The sequence below is a fragment of the Triticum aestivum genome, chromosome 5B, assembly GCF_018294505.1.
Source record: "Triticum aestivum cultivar Chinese Spring chromosome 5B, IWGSC CS RefSeq v2.1, whole genome shotgun sequence".
Taxonomy (NCBI): domain Eukaryota; kingdom Viridiplantae; phylum Streptophyta; class Magnoliopsida; order Poales; family Poaceae; genus Triticum; species Triticum aestivum.
Genome location: NC_057807.1, coordinates 295,355,968 through 295,371,758, shown reverse-complemented (window position 1 = coordinate 295,371,758; position 15,791 = coordinate 295,355,968).

Here is a 15,791-nt window from a genome sequence, read left to right as displayed (position 1 = left end):
GCCAAAACTCGTAACTCAGATATTCATCTCTATGATCATATCATAGACATTTTATCCTCTTGTCACGAATGATCTTAACTTCACTCTGAAATTACTTGAACCATTCAATAATTCAGACTTGTGTTTCATCAAGTAAATATTCTCAACATCTACTCGAATCATCTGTGAAGTAAGAACATAACGATATTCACTGCATGCCTCAGCACTCATTGGACTGCACACATCAAAATGTGTTACTTCCAACAAGTTGCTATCTTGTTCCATCTTACTGAAAACGAGGCTTTTCAGTCATCTTGCCTATGTGGTATGATTTGCATATCTCAAGTGATTCAAAATCAAGTGAGTCCGAACGGTCCATTTGCATGGAGTTTCTTCATGCATATACACCAATAGACATGGTTCGCATGTCTCAAACTTTTCAAAAACGAGTGAGTCCAAAGATCCATCAACATGGAGCTTCTTCATGCGTTTTATACCATTATGACTTACATGGCAGTGCCACAAGTAAGTGGTACTATCATTACTATCTTATATCTTTTGGCATGAAAATGTGTATCACTACGATCGAGATTCAATAAACCATTCAGGTTTAATACTAATCTTGATGGTAGAGGGAGCGTGCGATGTTAGATCACATCAAACTTGGAAACACTTCCAACACATATCGTCAGCTCACCTTTAGCTAGTCTCCGTTTATTCCGTAGCTTTTATTTCGAGTTACTAACACTTAGCAACCGAACCGGTATCTAATACCCTGGTGCTACTAGGAGTACTAGTAAAGTACACATTAACATAATGTATATCCAATATACTTCTATCGACCTTGCCAGCCTTCTCATCTACCAAGTATCTAGGGTAATCCTGCTCCAGTGGTTGTTCCCCTTATTACAGAAGCACTTAGTCTCGGGTTTGGGTTCAACCTCGGGTTTCTTCATTGGTGCAGCAGCTGATTTGCCGTTTCATGAAGTATCCCTTCTTTCCCTTGCCCTTCTTGAAACTAGTGGTTTCATCAACCATCAACAATTGATGCTCCTTCTTGATTTCTACTTTCGCGATGTCAAACAACGCGAATACCTCAAGGATCATCATCTCTATCCTGATATGTTATAGTTCATCACGAAGCTCTAGCAGCTTGGTGGCAATGACTTTGGGGAAACATCACTATCTCATCTGGAAGATCAACTCCCACTTGATTCAAGTGATTGTTGCACTCAGACAATCTGAGCACAAGCTCAACGATTGAGCTTTTCTCCCTTAGTTTGCAGGCTAAGAAAATCGTCGGAGGTCTCATACCTCTTGACGTGGGCACGAGCCTGAAATCCCAATTTCAGCCCTCGAAACATCTCATATGTTCCGCGACGTTTCGAAAACGTCTTTGGTGCCTCTACTTAAACCATTTAACTGAACTATCACGTAGTTATCAAAACGTGTATGTTCGATGTTCGAAACATCCACAAACGACGTTTGGGGTTCAGCACACTGAGCAGTGCATTAAGGACATAAGCTTTCTACTGTTCGCATAATCGCTACTATCAACTTTCAACTATATTTTCTCTAGGAACATATCTAAAACAGTAGAACTAAAGCGCGAGCTACGACATAATTTGCAAAAGGTCTTTTGACTATGTTCAGGATAATTAAGTTCATCTTATGAACTCCCACTCAGATAGACATCCCTCTGGTCATCTAAGTGATTACATGATCCGAGTCAACTAGGCCGTGTCCGATCATCACGTGAGACGGACTAGTCATCATCGGTGAACATCTTCATGTTGATCGTATCTACTATACGACTCATGCTCGACCTTTCGGTCTCCGTGTTCCGAGGCCATGTCTGCACATGCTAGGCTCGTCAAGTTAACCCTAAGTGTTTTCGCTGTGTAAAACTGTCTTACACCCGTTGTATGTGAACGTAAGAATCCATCACACCCGATCATCACGTGGTGCTTAGAAGCGACGAACTGTAGCAACGGTGCACAGTTAGGGGAGAACACTTCTTGAAATTTTGTAAGGGATCATCTTATTTACTACCGTCGTCCTAAGTAAACAAGATGCATAAACATGATAAACATCACATGCAATCAAATAGAGTAGTGACATGATATGGCCAATATCATATAGCTCCTTTGATCTTCATCTTCGGGGCTCCATGATCATCTTGTCACCGGCATGACACCATGATCTCCATCATCATGATCTCCATCATCGTGTCTTCATGAAGTTGTCACGCCAACGACTACTTCTACTTCTATGACTAACGCGTTTAGCAATAAAGTAAAGTAAGTTACATGGCGTTCTTCAATGACACGCAGGTCATACAAAAAATAAAGACAACTCCTATGGCTCCTGCCGGTTGTCATACTCATCGACATGCAAGTCGTGAATCCTATTACAAGAACATGATCAATCTCATACATCACATATATCATTCATCACATCCTTTTGGCCATATCACATCACATAGCATACCCTGCAAAAACAAGTTAGACGTCCTCTAATTGTTGTTGCATGTTTTACGTGGCTGCTATGGGTTTCTAGCAAGAACGTTTCTTACCTACGCAAGACCACAACGTGATATGCCAATTGCTATTTACCCTTCATAAGGACCCTTTTCATCGAATCCGTTCCGACTAAAGTGGGAGAGACTGGCACCCGCTAGCCACCTTATGCACCAAGTGCATGTCAATCGGTGGAACCTGTCTCACGTAAGAGTACGTGTAAGGTCGGTCCGGGCCGCTTCATCCCACAATACCGTCGAAACAAGATTGGACTAGTAACGGTAAGCATATTGAACAACATCAACGCCCACAACTACTTTGTGTTCTACTCGTGCAAAGAATCTACGCAATAGACCTAGCTCATGATGCCACTGTTGGGGAACGTAGCAGAAATTCAAAAATTTTCCTACGTAACACCAAGATCTATCTATGGAGAGACCAACAACGAGTAGAAGGAGAGTGCATCTACATACCCTTGTAGATCGCTAAGCGGAAGCGTTCAAGTGAACGGGGTTGATGGAGTCGTACTCGTCGTGATTCAGATCACCGATGATCAAGTGCCGAACGGACGGCACCTCCGCGTTCAACACACGTACAGCCCGGTGACGTCTCCCACGCCTTGATCCAGCAAGGAGAGAGGGAGAGGTTGAGGAAGACTCCATCCAAAAGCAGCACAACGGCGTGGTGGTGGTGGAGGAGCGTGGCAATCCCGCAGGGCTTCGCCAAGCACCATAGGAGAAGAGGAGGAGGGAGAGGGGCAGGGCTGCACCAACGAGAGATCAAATCGCGTGTTATGGGCAGCCCTATGCCTCACTATTTATAGGGGAAGAGGGGGCTGCGCCCCCCTCTAGGGTTTCCCACCCCCAAGGGGTGCGGCCAGCCCTAGATGGCAAAGGGGGCGGCGGCCAGGAGGGGGAGAGAGGGGAGGCGCCCACTAGGTGGGCCTTAAGGCCCATCTGGACTAGGGTTTGCCCCCTCCCACTCTCCCTTGCGCCTTGGCCCCTTGTGGGGCGCGCACCAGCCCACCTAGGGGCTGGTCCCCTCCCACACATGACCCATGCAGCCTTCTGGGGCAGGTGGCCCCACTTGGTGGACCCCCAGGACCCTCCCGGTGGTCCCGGTACAATACCGATATCGCCCGAAACTTTTCCGGTGACCAAAACAGGACTTCCCATATATAAATCTTTACCTCCGGACCATTCCGGAACTCCTCGTGACGTCCGGGATCTCATCCGGGACTCCGAACAACATTCGGTTACCACATACAAGCTTCCTTTATAACCCTAGCATCATCGAACCTTAAGTGTGTAGACCCTACGGGTTCGGGAGACATGCAGACATGACCGAGACGTTCTCCGGTCAATAACCAACAGCGGGATCTGGATACCCATGTTGGCTCCCACATGTTCCACGATGATCTCATCGGATGAACCACGATGTCAAGGACTCAATCGATCCCGTATACAATTCCCTTTGTCTAGCGGTATTTTACTTGCCCGAGATTCGATCGTCGGTATACCGATACCTTGTTCAATCTCGTTACCGGCAAGTCTCTTTACTCGTTCCGTAACACATCATCCCGTGATCAACCCCTTGGTCACATTGTGCACATTATGATGATGTCCTACCGAGTGGGCCCAGAGATACCTCTCCGTTTACACGGAGTGACAAATCCCAGTCTCGATCCGCATAAAACAATAGATACTTTCGGAGATACCTGTAGTGCACCTTTATAGTCACCCAGTTACGTTGTGACGTTTGATACACCCAAAGCACTCCTACGGTATCCAGGAGTTACACGCTCTCATGGTCAAAGGAAGAGATACTTGACATTGGCAAAGCTCTAGCAAACGAACTACACGATCTTTGTGCTATGCTTAGGATTGGGTCTTGTCCATCACATCATTCTCCTAATGATGTGATCCCGTTATCAACGACATCCAATGTCCATAGCCAGGAAACCATGACTATCTGTTGATCACAACGAGCTAGTCAACTAGAGGCTCACTAGGGACATATTGTGGTCTATGTATTCACACGTGTATTACGATTTCCGGATAATACAGTTATAGCATGAATAAAAGACAATTATCATGAACAAGGAAATATAATAATAATACTTTTATTATTGCCTCTAGGGCATATTTCCAATACGCCATGCGCAGGTGGTTGAGGCCCTCGTGCCTATCGTACCTGCCGCGGAGTGAGGCAACGCCTGGCCGCATCGCCCGCCCCCGCAGGCTCTGGAGCAGGGCTACTAGTGCGGTTGAGGTATCTTGGCAGGCGGCACGGCATGGGCGGCCATCTTAGTTGGCCGTCGGGTTGCCAACATGAGGCGGCGGAGCGCGGAACCCGAAGAAGGAGAATCCGCGCACGCTACTGGCGGCAAATGTCAGATGTGGGTCGCAGACCCAAGGTCGAACCTGGGGTGTGCACGGATTTCCCTACCGATTCACATCCGATCGCCTCACGAGAAGACTAAGCTAAAACGAAATGAACAACACGAGGGACACAAGATTTATATTGGTTCGGGCCACCGTTGTGGTGTAATACCCTACTCCAGTGTGTGGTGTGGTGGATTGCCTCGGGGGCTGATGATGAACAGTACAAAGGATGAACAGCCTCACGAGAGGTGTTCTTGAACTGGTGTGATGAACCATTTAGGTGAGTTCGATCGCCTTTCTACCTGATGAGGACTCGATGATATCCGTCTACTGTGGTGGCTAGTCCTATTTATAGAGGCCCTGGTCCTCTTCCCAAATATTGAGCGGGAAGGGCGCCAACAACGGCCATTTTGAAGGGGAACATCTAGTACAAGTTATCCTGACTAAAGTTGGTCTTCAGCTGCCAAAGGCACTGGCGATGACGCCGTCTTGGGCTCCACGGTGACCTCCATCCTGCCGCTCTGCTGGTCTTGGTCTCGTTGCACTGAAATGGCAACCTTTGCATGATGCCTTGGTACTCCACGCCTGTGCTTTCCCCCTTTGCACTAAAGAGTAAACAAGGACACTGCGCAGGCCGGCGCCCGCCTGGCGCCCGCCTGGTCTCGATCGTCATGGCTTGCGTGACGATCACCTCGCAAGGTACCCTGCCTTGATCTCTCCGCCTCCTCGCGAGCCTTCCTGGCGAGGCCGTTCCTGAGGAAGTCTTGTGTCGTCCGTCCCACGAGGCTTGGCCCCTCGCGAGGGTCTTGGGTCTTGCGCTGATGAAGGTGGGCCGTACTGGGCCACCACTTGAGCCACGCCGCAGGCCATAGGCAGGCAAGTCTGGGGACCCCCGTTCCCAGAACGCCGACACATGTGAATGACCAATTCCTGTCATCTCTCTAAATAGATATAAGTGAAGCAAGAGAGTTTAATTCTTTCTACAAAAGATATGCCCATGCTCTAACAAATATAAGTGAAGCAAAGAGAATTCTACAAATGGCGGTTTTCTATGTGAGGAGAAATAGGCAATCCAAACTTCAAATGATATAAGTGAAGCACATGAAGCATTCTATAAAGCCACACTCAAAAGATATAAGTGAAGTGCAATGAGCATTCTATAAATCAACCAAGGACTATCTCATACCCGCATGGTGCATAAAAAAAATGAAAACTAAATGCAAAAGATGCTCCAAGACTTGCACATATCGCATGAACGAAACGAATCCGAAAACATACTGATACTTGTTGAAGAAAGAGGGGATGCCTTCTGGGGCATCCCCAAGCTTAGACGCTTGAGTCTCCTTGAATATTTACTTGGGGTGCCATGGGCATCCCCAAGCTTGATCTCTTGCCTCTCTTCCTTTTCCTCATATCGAGACCTCCTCGATTAGACACTTCATCCACACAAAACTTTAACAGAAAACTCGGTAAGATCCGTTAGTATAATAAAGCAAATCACTACTCTAAGTACTATTGCAAACCAATTCATATTTTGTTTTTGCATTGTGTCTACTGTAACATAACTTTTTCATGGCTTAATCCACTGATATAAATTGATAGATTCATCAAAACAAGCAAACTATGCATCAAAAACAGAATCTATCAAAAACAGGACAGTCTGTAGCAATCTGAACATCCACCATACTTCTGGTACCCCAAAAATTCTACCAAAATTAGGAAAAATAAAACAAGTTGTATAGCAAGACAGTGCAAAAGAATCAGAACCGATTGACGTTCCAGTTAAAAAAATGTAAAATCGCGCACTACAGCCAAAGTTTCTGTCCTGCACCGTACAAACCAACAAGCATTGTAAACATCCTAAAGGCAAACCTTGGCACATTATTTTTATAATACAATGGGATAATTATTTTTGATGAAAAGTTTTTGTAATTAAGATTCACAAAGTTTTCGTGAGCATGAAAAAAGTTCAAGGAGCTCTCCCACTTCAACAATGCTTATCTTTCTCACTTTGACTTTCCTTTTTGAAAAGTTTTAGGTTCCCCTCTTTATTTTGTTTTTTGTTTTTAAACTATATAAAAGCACTCAACAGAAATAAATGACTTTCTATAACTTCCGGGTTGTCTCCCAGGAAGCGCTTTCTTTAAAGCCATTAAGCTAGGCATATAGTGGTCAAGTAATGAATCCACCCGGACCCCAAGGTATATCAAAGCCAATTTTAATTAACAATGATTTGTAATATAGTAGTGAGCACAAAGTAACATATATCATGCAGCAACGAAGTCTAACTCTCTTCCTATGCATTGGCATGTCATAAAAGAACAATCCATGCACACATAGTAAAGGCCAATGCATAAGTTTCTTGCAATCCTATCGTGTTGGAAACATAAAGAGCGGAGATGTAGTTCCTCTCTCATAATAATTGCAAGTAGGAGCAGCAAGCACATGCATATTATATCTATCAAAATCATCATGTGTAGTAGTAAAAGGCAACCCATCAACATAATCCTTAATAAGCACAAACTTCTCCAATATGGTGTAGTTTGGAGAATTCAAAAAGATAATAGGACTATCATGCGTGGGTGCAATAGCAGCAATTTCATGTTTAACATAAGGAACTATAGCAAGTTCATCTCCATAAGCATAATTCATATTGGCATCTTGGCCACAAGCATAGCAAGCATCATCAAAAAGGGATATTTCGAACAAATTCAAGGGATCATAGCAATCATCATAGCAATCATCCTTCGGTAAGCACGAAGGGGAATTAAACAATGTATGAGTTGAAAAGTTACTCTCATTAGAAGGTGGGCACGGGTGATCAATCCACTCTTCCTCCTTTTGTTCTTTGCTCTCCACATCATCTTTTTCATCCAATGAGCTCACAGTTTCATTAATTTCTTATTCCATAGCTTCCTGCAAAATATTAGTCTCTTCTTGGATAGCGGAGACTTTCTCAATAAAAGCATCAATATTGTAATTGTATTCATAGTTTTCATAGCAATATTTCAATATAGCATAATTTTCAGGCATATAAACATCATCATCTAAAGTTTCATACTTTTCAAACAAAGATTCAATTTCATAAGCAGCCTTAAAAGCAACAAATTCTTCTATTTGTTCCACATCATAGTAATCATAGATACCATTAGCATAAGAAGCTAAGGTTTCATTATCATTAAATTTGCATGAAAAGGGAAGGTGTGGAGCCTTCATCCTAGAGCAACAAGCAATATCATATCTCAAGCATAGATCCCGAGCATACCAACGCAACATATTAATTTGATCCCATAATAGTTTCCCTTTTGTGTCAAGCGATAATCCCTAAAGTATTCACGTTGATCCAACGTTACTCCCATTATAAAGTTGAATGGGGTTTTCTCAGGATTATCAAAGTAGTACAAAATATTTCTCACATGATGATCATCAAGGGTTTTAGGAGGTTCCCCATCTCCATGAGTAGCAAGTACACCTAATGTTTTTGGTATTTCGCGTTCCGTATCCATAACTAAAGATAGAGAACAACTTATAACAGCAAATAAAAATTACTTGGTGATAAAGCAAACAAGCACACACGAGAATATTCACCCCATGCTATGACTCCCCGGCAATGGTGCCAGAAAAAGGTCTTGATAACCCGCAAGTATACGGGATAGTTGTAGCCTCTTTCGATAAGTAAGAGTGTCAAACCCAACGAGGAGCTAAAGGTAGAACAAATACTCTCTCAAGTCCTATCGTCCACTGATACGACTCTACGCACGCTTGACGTTCGCTTTACCTAGAACAAGTATGAAACTAGAAGTACTTTGTAGGTGTGATAGGATAGGTTTGCAAGATAATAAAGAGCACGTAAATAAAAACTAGGGGTTGTTTAGATAAAGAAGCAATAAATTAAATATAGCGAGTGTGGAAAAGTGGTGGTAGGAGTTGTGGAATTGTCCCTAAGCAATTGACTATGTTACTAGACCGGTAATCACTATTGCAATTCTATTTGAGGGAGAGGCCTAAGCTAACATACTTTCTCTACTTGGATCATATGCACTTATGATTGGAACTCTAGCAAGCATCCGCAACTACTAAAGATCATTAAGGTAAAACCCAACCATAGCATTAAAGCATCAAGTCCCCTTTATCCCATATGCAAACAACCTACTTACTCGGGTCTGTGTTTCAGTCACTCACGCCACCCACCATAAGCAAATCATAAACATATTGCAAACCCTACAGCGGGAATCCCTCATGCTTGCGCGACGCGGAGGGCACCATAGGACAGCACCTATAATAAAACATGCAACTCAAACCAATCATAGCAATTCATCAATCACCGGTAGGACAACGAAAATCTACTCAGACATCATAGGATGGCAACACATCATTGGATAATAATATGAAGCATAAAGCACCATGTTCAAGTAGAGGGTACAGTGGGTTGCGGGAGAGTGGACCACTGAATATAGATGGGGGAAGGTGATGGAGATGATGGAGATATTGGTGAAGATCGCGGTAATGATGATGGCCCCCGGCAGCGTCCCGGCGCCACCGGAAGCAGGGGAGAGAGCCCCCCTTCTTCTTCTTCTTCCTTGACCTTCTCCCTAGATGGGAAAAGGGTTTCCCCTATGGTGCTTGGCTCCCATGGCTTGGGAGGGGCGAGAGCCCCTCGGAGATTGGATCTATCTCTCTGCTTCTGCGTTCCCGAATTCTACCCCTTCACTGTTTCTTTTATATCTGGAGATCCGTAACTCCGATTGGGGTGAATCTTTCACCCAGATTTTTCTCATAAAATTAGCTTTCTTGTGGCAAAAGAAGAGCGTCAACCGCCTTATGGGTGGCCCAGGAGAGTGCCAAGCGTGCCCCCTATCTCATGGCTACCTCGGGCACCGTTTCGCGTTGATTCTTCCTCCGGAAAATCCCAAATATTCCAAAATAATTCTCCATCTATTTTTATCCTGTTTGGATTCTGTTTGATATTGGGTTTCTGTGAAACATAAAACATGCAACAAACAGGAACTGGCACTGGACACTGGATCAATATGTTAGTCCCAAAAATAGTATAAAAAGTTGCCAAAAGTATATGAAAGTTGAATAATATTGGCATGGAACAATCAAAAATTATAGATACAACGGAGAAGTATCAACCAGTCGTACATGCTGTCAGGATGATGTCATCGACATAGAGCAGCAAGTAGGCCGTGTCAGAGCCCTGATGATAGACGAAGAGCGAGGCATCCGAGCGGGTAGAGCGGAACCCAAGCTGATGGAGAAACGCTGTGATGCGCTGGTACCAAGCGCGCGGAGCCTGCTTGAGCCCGTACAAGGACCGCGAAAGCAGGCAGACGTGGTCCGGAAGCGCCGAGTCAACAAACCCGATGGGTTGCTGGCAGAAGACCTGCTCCTCCAGGTGACCATGGAGGAAGGCGTTGGAGACGTCCATCTGGTGCACCGGCCAAGCACGGGAGACCGCAAGGTGGAGAACTGTGCGTATCGTGTCGGGCTTGACGACCGGAGCGAAGGTGTCGGTGAAGTCGATGCCAGCACGCTGTCGGAAGCCACGAACGACCCAACGCGCTTTATAGCGATCAAGGGTACCATCGGGACGGAGCTTGTGTTTAAAGACCCACTTCCCAGTAATCACATTGGCGTGCAGGGGACGGGGAACAAGCTGCCACATCCGGTTGCGCAACAGGGCGTCTGTAATGCCCCGAATCCGATGCGTCAGGTGTCTTCCAGTTATTCGCCGTAGTTGCCATGTCATTTGCTTGCGTGTTGCATTTTGCCACGTCATCATCTACATTTCATCTGCATGTTTTTTCAAAACTTGCATCCGTTCGGGTTCCGCCGGTTCTCTCCGTTGTCCATTCCGAGCCCTTTCACACTCGCACGCGCCCTCGACACCTCCGAAATATTATTTTATTAGTGGCATAAAAATATTCTCAGAATGGGGTGATAGTTGGCGTGCGGTCTTATTATAGTGTGGGTAGACCGCCTGTCAAGTTTCGTCGCATTCAGAGTCTGTTTGATAGCCCAACCGTTATTCATACGGTCGTGATATAGACGGTCTAACGTCGGACATTTTTGGTCTCCGAAAACCGTTGCCGGGCTGCCTTCTTCCCCTCTCTTCTCAGCCCGAGGCCTTCTACACAACCCACCTGCAGCCCACTAACCCACCTAGGACCAGCTAACCTCCCCCTCTCTCCGGAGCCGTCTGATCGAGATCAAACGGCTCAAGACGGCCTCAAACCCACCAAACCCTAGCCCCTACCCTATTTAAGCACATCCACATGCCATTTTTGGCCTTCTCCTTTCTCCTCCTTGAAATCCGCGCCCCCCAATCATCAACCAGCCGCCTCCCACCTCCTCTCCTCGAAATCCGGCACCAGCCAACCCCTCCAGCGCCACTTGGCCGCGCCCCAGCCACCCACCGCCGCCAGCGCCGCCGCTCTGGCCAACCAGAGCACGCCACGCGGGGCTCCTCGCGCCTCCCAGCCGTGCGGCCCGCCCAGGCCCGCGCGGAGCCCACCGAGCCCATCTGGGCCTGGATCACCGCCGCCCGTGCGCCCCGCGCCTCCTCCCGTTCGCCAGCCCCGCCGCCCAGTGCCTCCGCTTGCCTTGCTGCTGCCCGGCACCAGCGTGCGCCATCGGAGCTCCGCCGGAGCCACTGCCGGCGATCGTCTCTGACCAGGTCACGCCTCCCTGTCGCCCCTCTCCCTCTTGCTTCTCTCTCTCTCTCCAGGAACCCCCGCCACCTTAGAGCCCCTCGCCGGAGTCGTCCCTGCCGCCGCCGCCACCAGGAATGGATGGATCCGGCCGGGATCTGCCGGATCCGCCCCATCCCGGACCTCTCCGGCCTTCCCTCGCCCCGCCGCCGGCTCTCGTCGCCTTCCGCGCCGCCGGCCTCGTCCCTACGTCGGGAGGGAGACGACGGCCGCGTCCCCGCGTCGGCCCGACCCCGTGGACCCCGGTGCCCCGGCCCAGCGACCGGCCTCCTCTCCACCCTAGGCCAGGCCCAGCAAGGTGAGGCTCGGCCTGCCCCCTATACCCCGCTCGTGCGGCATATAGTCTTATAGCGCTCACATGTTTTGTTCCTGAAATTTGCCCAAGTCCCTGAGATTTTATTATTCTGGTGCCATGTTTATCATGCCATACCTCTTTGACCGTAGATCCATTTTGCATGCATAATATATCAAAATGTTAATCATGATATGCTATTCATTTTGTTCCATTGTGCCATGCTCGTTTGAGTTCATCTTGATGCCCAAATCATCATTGCAAGAGTGCTATATGATGTTAACTTCTGTCTGTTAACAGAACTTGGTGATTTGTCTTTTCCATTGCATTATATGTGTGCACCTTATGATCTTGATGTCTACATGAGTTTTGAGCTAAATCATCCCATCTTTACAGAGGTGCAATCCATGTATTTTTGTGAGTCTTGTAGTGAGTGCATCGAGCTTGTGAAGTAGGGTACTTGTTGTTGCTGTTTTGCTAGACTGAATCTGTTACATCATGATGCTATGTAAACCTGCTGCTACAAGTCATTCTATGCATAATCTGGAGATGTTCACTAAGGATGTTTTATTATACATGTCATGATCTATCCATACATATCCTTGGTTGCATTTATAGCCTGCTGTAGCTTTTTGTAATCTTGCTCTCAAATTGCTAAATAATGTTTCTGTCAGCCTGTTAGCATTAAGTTCAATTTTGCCATGTGTTTTGCTAGTGATCCATGCACCTTATGAACTTGATCTTGCAATGCTTAGCTTCATAAATATGTATTCTTACTGTCGGTCACCTTGTCATGCCATGTATTGCTCTGTGGTGAGTTGTACAAGCTCACCAACATGCCTACTTATCGGTGTTCCTGCCATGTCTGAATCTGTCATATCATTTGCCATTTTTGCATGGATTCTACCATCTTTTATGTTGATCTTTGGAATTATTTCAGTAAGGGAGTTTTCTTCTTTGTCTTTAGTATTAGCATTCCATGCCTTTTTTTGCCATGTTAAGTTCCTGTAGCATGTTGTTTGATAGCTTTAAACATTGCAACCTGATGTTATTTCTGCTAAGTCTGTGAACTGTTATTATTTGCAATCTTGCCATGTCCTTTTGAGCATGTTATAGTATTTTCTGGAGATAGATCACTGTTCATGTTTTGTCATGCTTTACATGTACATCATGTCCATGCCTTTTTTTATCATGTTGGGGTGCTGTAGCATATTTTCATGATGCTTTCTAGATGCCTAGTTGCTGTTTTGGACAGCTTGTCCTTTAAACTTGTTTCATGTGTATGTGTTGAACCGTTGCTCCGTTTTGAGTGTGCTCTATATGAAACTTGCTTAGAATTGCATGTAGTTTCATCATGTCATGTTGCATCCATGTTTTGGAGTGTGTGCTTGATGTTTGTATGCATTTTGCATCAATGCCATGTATAACTTGTTTTGCTCATATCTTCTAGGCCGTAGCTCCGAACTAAATGAACTTTATATGTAACTTGACTAGAATTTCGTGTAGATCCTCTTGGTGCTCTTTAACTTGCTGTTTAACAACTTCAACTTAATGTTTGTTCAGATCTGGACCAACTTAGAAACTTGCATGTGAGGACTTACCGGAATTGTTATAAGTTGTTTCCGGTCTCATTTAAACTTGCCTTGATATGTTGTTCTTGTTTGCATCATCTCTTGCCATGAGTAGCCTCATCTAGCTTTGTCATGCATCATACTTGGTTGAGCGTCATGTCATGTATATGTGTGGTGTGTTTACCATGTTGTGTGCTTCTTCTCGATAGTTCCCGTTTTGTTGCGATCGTGAGGATTCGTTCGTCTATGCTTGGTCCGTCTTCGTGGCTTCATCTTCTTCATGGACTCATTCTTCTTCCTAGCAGGATATCAGGCAAGATGACCGTCACCTTGGATCTCACTACTATCATTGCTATGCTAGTTGCTTCGTTCTATCGCTATGCTGCACTACCTATCATTTGCTCTTCAAGCCTCCCAAATTGCCATGTCAGCCTCTAACCTTTTTCACCCTTCCTAGCAAACCATTGTTTGGCTATGTTACCACTTTTGCTCAGCCCCTCTTATAGCGTTGTTAGTTACAGGTGAAGTTGAAGATTGCTCGATGATAGACAGGATTATGTCGGGATATCACAATATCTCTTATTTAATTAATGCATCTATATACTTGGTAAAGGGTGGAAGACTCGGCCTTATGCCTGGTGTTTTGTTCCACTCTTGCCGCCCTAGTTTCCGTCATACCGGTGTTATGTTCCTTGATTTTGCGTTCCTTACGCGGTTGGGTGATTTATGGGACCCCCTTGATAGTTCGCTTTGAATAAAACTCCTCCAGCAAGGCCCAACCTTGGTTTTACCATTTGCCTCACCTAGCCCTTTTTCCCTTGGGTTTCCGGAGCCCGAGGGTCATCTTTATTTACCCCCCCCCCCCGGGCCAGTTCTCCCCCGAGTGCTGGTCCAAACCGAGCGATGTCCGGCACCCCCTGGGCAACCAGGGTCTATGCCAATCCGACGTCTGGCTCATCCGATGTGCCTTGAGAACGAGATACGTGCGACTCCTATCGGGATTTGTCGGCACATCGGGCGGCTTTGCTGGTCTTGTTTTACCATTGTCGAAATGTCTTGTAAACCGGGATTCTGAGACTGATCGGGTCTTCCTGGGAGAAGGTATATCCTTCGTTGACCGTGAGAGCTTGTGATGGGCTAAGTTGGGACACCCCTGCAGGGTATAAACTTTCGAGAGCCGTGCCCGCGGTTATGTGGTAGATGGGAATTTGTCAATATCCGGTTCTAGATAACTTGACACTAGATTCGAATTAAAACACATCAACCGTGTGTGTAGCTGTGATGGTCTCTTTTCGGCGGAGTCCGGGAAGTTAACACGGTTTCGGGTTATGTTTGACGTAAGTAGGAGTTCAGGATCACTTCTTGATCATTGCTAGCTTCACGACCATTCTGTTGCTTCTCTTCTCACTCTTATTTACGTATGTTAGCCACCATACTTTGCTTAGTCGCTGCCGTAGCCTCACCACTTATCCTTTCCTTACCCATTAAGCTTTGCTAGTCTTGATACCCATGGTAATGGGATTGCTGAGTCCTCGTGGCTCACAAATTACTACAACAACAGTTGCAGGTACAGGTTATGCGATGATCTTGACGCGAGAGCGATGTTACTTGTTTTGGAGTTCTTCTTCTGCTTCTTCTTTGATCATGGGATAGGTTCCAGGTTGGCAGCCTAGGCTAGCAGGGTGGATGTCGCTTGAGTTTCTGTTTGTGTTCATCCGTAGTCGGATGTTGCTCTTATGTATGATATTGTTGTATTCGTGTGGCATTGTGTGCCTCTTGTATGTATCCCCATCTATTATGTAATGTTGATATAATGATATCCACCTTGCAAAAGTGTATCAATATGCGGTTATATCCTTGGTGGGACCTTCGTGTCTCTTTAGGATAGTATCGCATATTGGGCGTGATAGCGTCAAACTCCTCTTGCATCGCAGCCATCCAGAGCGGGTCACGAAGAGCGGCTCGAACGTAGGACGACAACAGCGACGGCTCAGAGGTGGACGCTGCATGGACGTAGTCATCCGAGGCGTAGCGCGAGCTCGGGAGAAAAACGCCCGTACGAGCACGGGTGACCAGACCGGCCACAGGCACCGGGAGGGCCGGGGGCGTCGGTGGCGCCGAGGGCGCTGGGGTGCCGAGGAGGTCGGTGGCGTTGGGGGCGCCGAGGGCGCCGAGGAGGCCAGGGGCGCCGGGGGCGCCGAGGGGGCCGTGGGGGGGGGCACGCCACGGCTGTAGGAGGCGTCGCATGCGGGGGGGGCCTCAAAGCCAGTGGCGGGCCAAGAGAGGCGCGCGAGGGCCCTAGGAGAGACGTCGAGGAGCCTGCATCACCGGTG